Below are 12047 nucleotides of genomic sequence, written 5' to 3' on the forward strand. Positions count from 1 at the left end.
TGAACATACTTGGGATGGACTGAAAAGGGCTGTTTATGAACGACGTGACCCACCAACCACCATGAGGGGTCTACGCTGAATCGTCGTTGAGGAGTGGGACAATCTGGACCAACAGTGCCTTGATGAACATGTTGATAGTGTGCCACGACGAATACCGGCATCCATCAATGCAAGAGGGACTGCTACTGGGTATTAGGGGTACCGGTGTGTTCAGCTATCTGAATCTCCACTTCTGAAGGTCTCGCTGTATGGTGGTACAACATGCAATGTGTTGTTTTCATGAGCAATAAAAAGAGAGGAAGTGATCTTTATGTTGATCTCTATTCCAATTTTCTGTGCAGTTTGCGAAACTCTTGGAACCGAAATGATGCAAAACTTATTTTGAAGTGTGTATATAAATTCGTGACGTCTGTTCTTGCGGACATGTCCGAAGAAACAGCCACCACACATACATACAGGGTGTTACAAAATGGTACGGCCAAACTTTCAGGAATCATTCCTCACACAGAAAGAAAGAAAATATGTTATGTGGACATGTGTCCGGAAACGCTTACTTTCCATGTTGGAGCTCATTTTATTACTTCTCTCCAAATCACATTAATCATGGAATGAAACACACAGCAACAGAACGTACAAGCGTGACTTCAAACACTTTGTTACAGGAAATGTTCACAATGTCCTCCGCTAGCGAGGATACATGCATCCACCCTCCGTCGCATGGAATCCCTGATGCGCTGATGCAGCCCTGGAGAATGGCGTATTGTATCACAGCCGTCCACAATACGAGCACGAAGAGTCTCTACATTTGGTACCGGGGTTGCGTAGACAAGAGCTTTCAAATCCCCCCATAAATGAAAGTCAAGAGGGTTGAGGTCAGGAGAGCGTGGAGGCCATGGAATTGGTCCGCCTCTACCAATCCATCGGTCACCGAATCTGTTGTTGAGAAGCGTACGAACACTTCGACTGAAATGTGCAGGAGCTCCATCGTGCATGAACCACATGTTGTGTCGTACTTGTAAAGGCATACGTTCTAGCAGCACAGGTACAGTATCACGTATGAAATCATGATAACGTGCTCCAATGAGCGTAGGTGGAAGAACATGGGGCCCAATCAAGACATCACCAACAATGCCTGCCCAACGTTCACAGAAAATCTGTGTTGATGACGTGATTGCACAATTGCGTGCGGATTCTCGTCAGCCCACGCATGTTGATTGTGAAAATTTACAATTTGATCACGTTGGAATGAAGCCTCATCCGTAATGAGAACATTTGCACTGAAATGAGGATTGACACATTGTTGGATGAACCATTTGCAGAAGTGTACCCGTGGAGGCCAATCAGCTGCTGATAGTGCCTGTACACGCTGTACATGGTACGGAAACAACTGGTTCTCCCGTAGCACTCTCCATACATTACCTTGTACAGCAGCAACTTCTCTGACGCTGACATTAGGGTTATTGTCAACTGCACGAATAATTGCCTCGTCCATTGCAGGTGTCCTCGTCGTTCTAGGTCTTCCCCAGTCGCGAGTCATAGGCTGGAATTTTCCGTGCTCCCTAAGACGCCGATCAATTGCTTCGAACGTCTTCCTGTCGGGACACTTTCGTTCTGGAAATCTGCCCCGTGCTAATCCACACATCAAATGGACATCTGCCAACTCCGCATTTGCAAACATTGCACTGACTGCAAAACCACATTCGTGATGAACACTAACCTGTAGATGCTACGTACTGATGTGCTTGATGCTAGTACTGTAGAGCAATGAGTCGCATGTCAACACAAGCAACGAAGTCAACATTACCTTCCTTCAATTGAGCCAACTGGCGGTGAATCGAGGAAATACAGTACATACTGACGAAACTAAAATGAGCTCTACCATGGGAATTAAGCGTTTCCGGACACATGTCCACTTAACATCTTTTCTTTATTTGTGTGTGAGGAATGTTTCCTGAAATTTTGGCGGTACCTTTTTGTAACACCCTGTATGATTCATTTGCGTCTACGGGCAATGAATTCACAACCTTCGGTGAGGATCATTATTTACTGTCGGCCTCTAGCGGGAATCTGGAATTGGCGAGTATGGAGGACGTAGGCAGGGCCTACAGTTAGGTGGCGCTAGATGGGAGTGTGATTCGTTTAGTGAGCGTGCCATTTGGTCCATTCATTTGTGATAAACACGGTGTCCAGGTGACGCAGTGGTTAACGCAAGTGCCTAGTAAGCAGGAGGCCCCGAGTTCGAGTCTCGGTGCAGCGCACATTTTCACTCGTAGCTGCCGATTCCGCACAAAGTCCCAATGCAGCTAACATCATTCGTTCTTTCCCTTTCCTTTCCTTTCCTTTCCTTTCCTTTCCTTTCCTTTCTACACCTATTATTTTTACCTCTCAAGCGCATGACGAGGGGAACTTCGGACAGTATGCCCACAATTAGCTACGAAAGACTCATGCTAGACTGAAATTTGTTACAATGACTCTAGGAAAATACCGCTCACCCTTGAAAGTCATCTTACAAATGTGTGTTCGACCGATTTCCTGATATTGCTCTTCAATCGAGGAGCATTTCCTTTACGGGTCGTCAGACTCCTGATTGTGTTCATGGGACCAGCATCGACTTCGTCTCCTGTCCTAACGTGTTGATCCAAAGTACCACTTTTTCTGCGGAACCATGGAAGACAATCCCGTAATGTGCTAACACACGTCCATCATCCTGTCCCTTCTTAAAATCACTGTTTTCCACACACAACTTTTCTCGCCGGTTCTTCAGAGGATATCCTAATTTTTTATCTTTACATTCCACTTAATTTTCAGTATCGTTTTGTAAGGCCGGCCAGTGTGGCCGAGCGGTTCTAGGCGCTACAGTCTGGAATAGCGCGACCGCTATGGCCGCAGGTTCGAATCCTGCCTCGGGCGTGGATGTCTGTGATGTCCTTAGGTAAGTTAGGTTTAAGTAGTTCTAATTTCTAGGGGATTGATGACCTCTCATGTTAGGTCCCATAGTGCTCAGAGCTATTTGAACCACTTCGTTTTCTAACACCACATTTCAGCCCCATATTTTTGCTCTCTCGTTTTACCGTTTTCTTCCTATTGCATAGAAGTAATATTACATTTTCCATTTGATCTAATAATTTTCCATTTGAAATAGCTCCTCTGCCTAGAGTGAATTTAATGTGAACAACGTCTGCAACGGTAACATTTATTCCTATTCTCTCATCCACTATATACATTACTCCCTGCAATTCTTCGACGTACTGAAAGCTATAATCATAAAAATATTTATTTTAAATGTTTCTTTCATAAGCAAAATGATACGCTTTTATCCTCGAACACCATTTATGTTCGATTAAATCCTTTGGAAACCTGTTAATGTCGATTATGGATACTATATTAGACAATAGTGTATTGCCTAAAATATTTTATTTGAAAATATAAACACAGTACAGTGTAGATAAAATATCTCACTTCACTGCTAGACAGAGCAAATGATGTTAGTCCTCTGTCGATAGTTAACACTTGTAAATTCCGCTTAAGTACTATAATTACAGCATCCCACACGCCACTACCAATCTCACTTTACGTGTTACACGAGAAATGGTGCGAGAATTAAAACGTTCCTACACTCACTCTGTAACGATGCCTACTCGATTTTTGTAAGTAAGATGAACAATGTCGTTCTTGTAATCGTCTTGAGGCTGTGTTTCACAGATTTGATAAACGACATTTTTCTCTGTACCATCAAAACCTGATAAAACTGTGTTAAGCTGCAAATGGTTTCGGAAGTTTACATCAACATATGGCATACAGTGCAGTTCAAAACAGCGTGTAACACAAGCTCATTATAGTGAAGCAGGCTTCATAACTAGTCAATAATGTTGAAGAAAGCTGGGTTACTAAATGGTTCGACAGGCCCAGCACTCAAAAACAAGTGAATGGAGAAATTATTAACTTATCAAAAATGCCAGATGCAAATGTAACAATCTGCAAATTCCTGTAAATTGTCGTAAGTTAACACAATAGTCAAGCTAAAATTTAAACATCAGTAATTTACCAGAATGTAAATTTAATAGCCATATAAAGTTTTGTGTAAAAATTGTATATCGTTACTAGTTCGTTATGCAATATACATTAAATAAAACATTGAACACTGGCAGCAAGCTCTCGTATCTAATATCATGTTATTTATGTACACACAGCTGTCTCTCGTATTTTTTGTTTTTTTGTTTTTGCTATCGTCATCCTCAGTGCTGAACAGTATATCTGTATCCGTAATATTTTTATGATAAACTGGTTTCTTTCATTTTTTTCAGTTATAATTAATACTCATTGAGGACATTGCATCTACTGAGATATTTCTACATTGGCAATTAGTAGTCGTAACGTTTATGTACATATTGTAGCTTGGCGCTCTGACGATTCCCGGCAAATTAAAACTATGTGCTCGACCAAGACTCGCTACTGGGACCTTGGACTTCTGTAAGTAAGTGCTATCCAAGCACCACTCACGGTCCCATGTTCGAGTCCTTGTCCGGCACACAATTTTAACCTGCCATGAAGCTTCAAATCAAGGCACACCCCGCTCCAGATGCAAAATTCATTCTAGATGTTGTAACTTCTCTAACAAACACATTCTTTGCCAGTGTTAAAATTTTGTATATAAACATTTATGTATATACTTCATAAATAATCTTATGGTATGGATAGTTTGTGTACCTCTGTCACTTCCCCTTTTTCCTACTCTAGTCGCGATTCCTACCTGCAGGACAGCAGACTAATGGTTTCCAACATTTCTGAGACACATTGCACCTTACTGCAATCAGGTAATATATAGTTACCCCATTCCCGCTTCCACCAGCAATAACATTAGCACTCAGATAAACTTTCGAATGAGAAAAAACGTTCTTCGAACACTCATTTTTAAAAGTGCAAAGAATAAATGACATTTAGTTTTTGTTGGCCACTCACTGAATTACGAACTAATGAGTCAGTGAATCAGTTCGCACTGCTTAATTCTAACAACTTTTCTTGACAGAATGAAGAAACAATTTTCAGTGCATTTTGAATGCTACCTGCAACTACTTCTTAGGAAAAGGTTAGATACTTGGTCCAAAATCGTGCTTCGTCCAGCGCACACTTGCTTCACCCAGATTCTTCACCTCATTTAAAATCAATTCTGTTGTTTGTTACTCACTTGATTAGTGGTCTCAGTACTTCTGAAGTGGCATAAATTCGACGGTCTCAGAGTGTCAGTACTTTGTGTCTGACCACTACCACTAATAATAATAAAAATAATGATAATAGTAATAATAATAATAGTAATAATAATAATAATAATTATAATAAAACAGTAGATCACATCACAAGCGGATGTACAATACTAGCAAATACAGAATACCCCAGAAGACATGACAATGTCGCAAAAATAATACATCAACAGCTTGCCTTACAACATAAACTTTTAAAACAACATGTTCCTACGTACAAGTATGCACCACAAAATGTACTGGAGAATGATGAATACAAATTATACTGGAACAGAACCATTATAACAGATAAAACAACGCCACATAACAAACCTGACATCATACTCACCAATAAAAAGAAGAAATTAACACAACTAATCGAAATATCAATACCCAATACAACAAATATACAAAAGAAAACAGGAGAAAAAATTGAAAAATACATCCAACTGGCTGAGGAAGTCAAAGACATGTGGCATCAGGATAAAGTTGACATCATACCAATTATACTATCAACTACAGGAGTCATACCACACAATATCCACCAGTACATCAATGCAATAGAGCTACATCCAAACATATATATACAACTACAGAAATCAGTAATTATTGATACATGTTCAATTACCCGAAAGTTCCTAAATGCAATATAACACATACCATACAGTTAAAAGGAAGTGACGCCTGATCAAGGTCCGCGTCATTTTTCATTTTTTTACCAGACTTAACGTCTGAGAAAGTAAAGAATAATAATAATAAATCCCGTGGAGGCACGGGAAAAGAATAGGCCTCCGGTATGTTCTGCCAGTCGTAAAAGGCGACGAAAAGAACAAACCACTAATAGGGCTAACCCCCCTTTTAGTGTGATTACTTGGTTCAGGACAGAACTAAAGAAGCCTCGGACAAGCGCCGTCATGGTCGGGGACGACGCTTGAACCCTATGCCCGCCCACAATGGTAACGACACTGCTAGCCAACTAGAAAATGATTCAAATCCAAATAGAGGTGTTTTGCAGGATATGCTTCCTGCAACCACCCTAGAAGGAAAACAAAGACAGAGGATGAGATGGTCAGATGAAGTTAATCGACACCTCATGTTCTGTTATTACCAAGCAATAAACCTAGGAACCAACACAACTGGATACAGATCACAAGTATACACAACATTTATTACCAGATACCCAGAATTAAAATTTTTAACAGAACAACGACTAGCTGATCAGATCCGTGTAATAATCAAAAATAACAGGATACCCCAGTCAGAATTAGAAAACATCAAACAACAAGTACAACAAATACTAGAACAAAATAATGTGCAATCAGAAGAAGAAGAAAATACAGTAATGGACTCAAACATCCCAGAGCAAACAAACAAAGAACAACACACATCAATTAAACAATCAGAGGAAAACGACATCTTAAGACAGCCACCAGAACAAGCACAAATAGAACACGAAGAGACACACATGTTAGATATAGAAGAGAAATTTCAGCTGACATATATAGAATACAAAGACACAAATACAGACATTAGACCATTCTTGCATAGACCACCAAATAACCCACAAGTCGAAACAACAATAACAACTATCAACACAATCATACACAACAAAATAAATGAAAATACAACAATGGAAGAGTTACAACTACTGGTTTATGTAGGAGCACTCACTACAGTAAATATACACACTAGGCAGAGATCAGAACCAACCAACACACAGAAGAAACACACAAAACCAGCATGGCAACACAGGCTACAGATCAGAATAGAAAAACTGAGAAAAGACATCGGACAGCTAACACAATTTATAAGAAATGAAATATCAGACAAAAAACGAAAACGGTTAGGTAAAATCTCACAACAAGAAGCAATAGAGCAATTAGATGAAAAGAAGCAGAAATTACAAGCTTTGGCCAAACGATTTAGAAGATACAAAAAAAGTGAAAATAGAAGGAAACAAAACCAAACATTCAACACAAACCAAAAGAAATTTTACCAGACAATAAATAACACACACAGTAAAATAGGCAATCCACCAAACATAACAGACATGGAACACTTCTGGAGCAACATATGGTCAAACCCGGTACAACATAACAGGCATGCACGGTGGATACAAGCAGAAACATACAAGATGATACCACAAATGCCTGACGTGATAATTTTGCAACATGAAGTCACCCGAGCAATTAATTCTACGCACAATTGGAAAGCCCCTGGAAATGATAAAATAGCAAATTTCGGGCTAAAGAAGTTCACCTCAACACATTCACATCTAACTAAATTATTTAACAGTTACATTGCAGACCCATACACATTCCCTGATACACTTACACATGGAATAACCTATCTGAAACCTAAAGATCAAGCAGACACAGCAAACCCAGCTAAATATCGTCCCATAACATGCCTACCAACAATCTATAAAATATTAACTTCAGTGATTACACAGAAATTAATGACACATACAACACAGAACAAAATTATAAATGAAGAACAAAAAGGCTGTTGCAAAGGAGCACGAGGATGTAAAGAGCAACTGATAATAGATACAGAGGTGACATATCAAGCTAAAACCAAACAAAGGTCACTACACTACGCATACATTGATTACCAAAAAGCTTTTGATAGTGTACCCCACTCATGGTTACTACAGATACTGGAAATATACAAAGTAGATCCTAAATTGATACAGTTCCTAAACATAGTAATGAAAAACTGGAAAACCACACTTAATATCCAAACAAACTCTAATAATATCACATCACAGCCAATACAGATTAAGCGTGGAATATACCAAGGAGACTCATTAAGTCCTTTCTGGTTCTGCCTTGCTCTGAACCCACTATCCAACATGCTAAATAATACAAATTATGGATACAATATTACTGGAACATACCCACACAAAATCACACATTTGCTATACATGGATGATCTAAAACTACTGGCAGCAACCAATCAACAACTCAACCAATTATTAAAGATAACAGAAGTATTCAGCAATGATATAAATATGGCTTTTGGAACAGACAAATGTAAGAAAAATAGCATAGTCAAGGGAAAACACACTAAACAAGAAGATTACATATTGGTTAACCACAGCGACTGCATAGAAGCGATGGAAAAAACAGATATCTATAAATATCTAGGATACAGACAAAAAATAGGAATAGATAATACAAATATTAAAGAAGAACTAAAAGAAAAATATAGACAAAGACTAACAAAAATACTGAAAACAGAATTGACAGCAAGAAACAAGACAAAAGCTATAAATACTTATGCCATACCAGTATTGACCTACTCATTTGGAGTAGTGAAATGGAGTAACACAGACCTAGAAGCACTCAATACACTTACACGATCACAATGCCACAAATATAGAATACATCACATACATTCAGCAACAGAAAGATTCACATTAAGCAGAAAGGAAGGAGGAAGGGGATTTATCGACATAAAAAACCTACACTATGGACAGGTAGACAATTTAAGAAAATTCTTTCTAGAACGAGCAGAAACTAGCAAAATACACAAGGCAATCACTCATATAAATACATCGGCTACACCACTGCAACTTCATAACCACTTCTACAACCCTTTAGATCACATAACATCAACAAATACGAAGAAAGTAAATTGGAAAAAGAAAACACTACATGGCAAGCACCCGTATCATCTAACACAGCCACACATCGATCAAGACGCATCCAACACATGGCTAAGAAAAGGCAATATATACAGTGAGACAGAAGGATTCATGATTGCAATACAGGATCAAACAATAAACACCAGGTATTACAGCAAGCATATTATTAAAGATCCCAATACCACAACAGATAAATGCAGACTTTGTAAACAACAAATAGAAACAGTAGATCACATCACAAGCGGATGTACAATACTAGCAAATACAGAATACCCCAGAAGACATGACAATGTCGCAAAAATAATACATCAACAGCTTGCCTTACAACATAAACTTATAAAACAACACGTTCCTACATACAAGTATGCACCACAAAATGTACTGGAGAATGATGAATACAAATTATACTGGAACAGAACCATTATAACAGATAAAACAACGCCACATAACAAACCTGACATCATGCTCACCAATAAAAAGAAGAAATTAACACAATTAATCGAAATATCCATACCCAATACAACAAATATACAAAAGAAAACAGGAGAAAAAATTGAAAAATACATCCAACTGGCTGAGGACGTCAAAGACATGTGGCATCAGGATAAAGTTGACATCATACCAATTATACTATCAACTACAGGAGTCATACCACACAATATCCACCAATACATCAATGCAATACAGCTACATCCAAACATATATATACAATTACAGAAATCCGTAATTATTGATACATGTTCTATTACCCGAAAGTTCCTAAATGCAATATAACATGTACCGTACAGCAAAAAGGAAGTGACGCTTGATAAAGGTCCGCGTCACTCCATTCATAACCAGACTTCTAAAAAGTCTGAGAAAGTAATCAAATAATAATAATAATGGAATAGTAATAATAACACGTATAGTAGTAGAACATTGCAGAAGACATTAAAAATGAAGGTATTTCTGCTTCATTGTCGGAACTACGTAAAACTCGGAGACTGCATTTTCGTGAGATATTTAAGGACAGCCGGCCGGAGTGGCCGAGCGGTTCTAGGCGCTACAGTCTGGAACCGCGCGACCGCTACGGTTGCAGGTTCGAATCCTGCCTCGGGCATGGATATGTGTGATGTCCTTAGGTTAGTTAGGTTTAAGTAGTTCTAAGTTCTAGGGGACTGATGACCTCAGCAGTTAAGTCCCATAGTGCTCAGTGCCATTTGACCATATTTAAGGACATATAATGTATATGTCGCAATTTCACTGTCATAAATGCATGTTACAAAAGTACGAAGTGTGAGTGTGGTAGGAGGAAAATGTGAGGAAGCTATTGTTCATACATTCGTTCCACAAACTGTAATCTTCATCACGCGTTAATGCTAGAATTTGAAAAAAGTAAGTGTGGTTATTAGTAATTTACTTGAGCAGTACTACAGCCTTACGCAATAGTAATAAGACCTTTAATATTTTAAAAATAATATGATTTAGTTACCAAAACATAATTGATCCTCTTTGTTTTTACCCTTCAGAAGGCTACATTTAACCATTTAGGAGATAATTACCCCCCCGTTTAGGAATCACTGCTCTAGGCGGTATGCATCTTCAGTTAAGAAAAGTCAGACAGTAGTGCCACAAAGTTACTTACGATTTTCGATAAAGGAAATATAAACCTCAGTTCTAATCTTGGAAAGTTGTTTCGTTTTTTACTTCAACTTTAGAGCCTGTTACACTAGTTATTTGTCTTACATCGTTTTTCTGCAATCAGCCACCGCCATCCGAAAAAACGTTCTCCACAACAAAACACAACCAAAGCCACATTTGATGATGATGAGTCCCATACTTCTTTACAGAGCGTAGGGGAGCGACGCGGGATACCCGCGCCGCCTTACTAGGCGAGGTCCTTGTGGTGGTGGTTTGCCATTGCCTTTCTCCGACCGTTGTTGTTGTTGTTGTGGTCTTCAGTCCTTTGACTGGTTTGATGCAGCTCTCCATGTTACTCTATCCTGTGCAAGCTTCTTCATCTCCCAGTACCTACTGCAACCTACATCCTTCTGAATCTGCTTAGCGTATTCATCTCTTGGTCTCCCTCTACGATTTTTACCCTCCACGCTGCCCTCCAATGCTAAATTTGTGATCCCTTGATGCCTCAAAACATGTCCTACCAACCGATCCCTTCTTCTAGTCAAGTTGTGCCACAAACTTCTCTTCTCCCCAATCCTATTCAATACCTCCTCATTAGTTACGTGATCTACCCATCTTATCTTCAGCATTCTTCTGTAGCACCACATTTCGAAAGCTTCTATTCTCTTCTTGTCCAAACTAGTTATCGTCCATGCCTCACTTCCATACATGGCTACACTCCATACAAATACTTTCAGAAACGACTTCCTGACACCTAAATCTATACTCGATGTTAACAAATTTCTCTTCTTCGGAAACGATTTCCTTGCCATTGCCAGTCTACATTTTATATCCTCTCTACTTCGACCATCATCAGTTATTTTGCTCCCTAAATAGCAAAACTCCTTTACTACTTTAAGTGTCTCATTTCCTAATCTAATTCCCTCAGCATCACCCGACTTAATTCGACCACATTCCATTATCCTTGTTTTGCTTTTGTTGATGTTCATCTTATATCCTCCTTTCAAGGCACTGTCCATTCCGTTCAACTGCTCTTCCAAGTCCTTTGCTGTCTCTGTCAGAACTACAATGTCTTCGGCGAAGCTCCAAGTTTTTACTTCTTCTCCATGAATTTTAATACCTACTCCGAATTTTTCTTTTGTTTCCTTTACTGCTTGCTCAATATACAGATTGAATAACATCGGGGAGAGGCTACAACCCTGTCTCACTCCTTTCCCAACCACTGCTTCCCTTTCATGCCCCTCGACTCTTATAACTGCCATCTGGTTTCTGTACAAATTGTAAATAGCCTTTCGCTCCCTGTATTTTACCCCTGCCACGTTTAGAATTTGAAAAAGAGTATTCCAGTCAACATTGTCAAAAGCTTTCTCTCAGTCTACAAATGCTAGAAACGTAGGTTTGCCTTTTCTTAATCTTTCTTCCAAGATAAGTCGTAAGGTCAGTATTGCCTCACGTGTTCCAACATTTCTACGGAATCCAAACTGATCTTCCCCGAGGTCCGCTTCTACCAGTTTTTCCATTCGTCTGTAAAGAATTCGCGT

This window comes from Schistocerca nitens, chromosome 7, assembly GCF_023898315.1.
Source record: "Schistocerca nitens isolate TAMUIC-IGC-003100 chromosome 7, iqSchNite1.1, whole genome shotgun sequence".
Lineage (NCBI taxonomy): Eukaryota > Metazoa > Arthropoda > Insecta > Orthoptera > Acrididae > Schistocerca > Schistocerca nitens.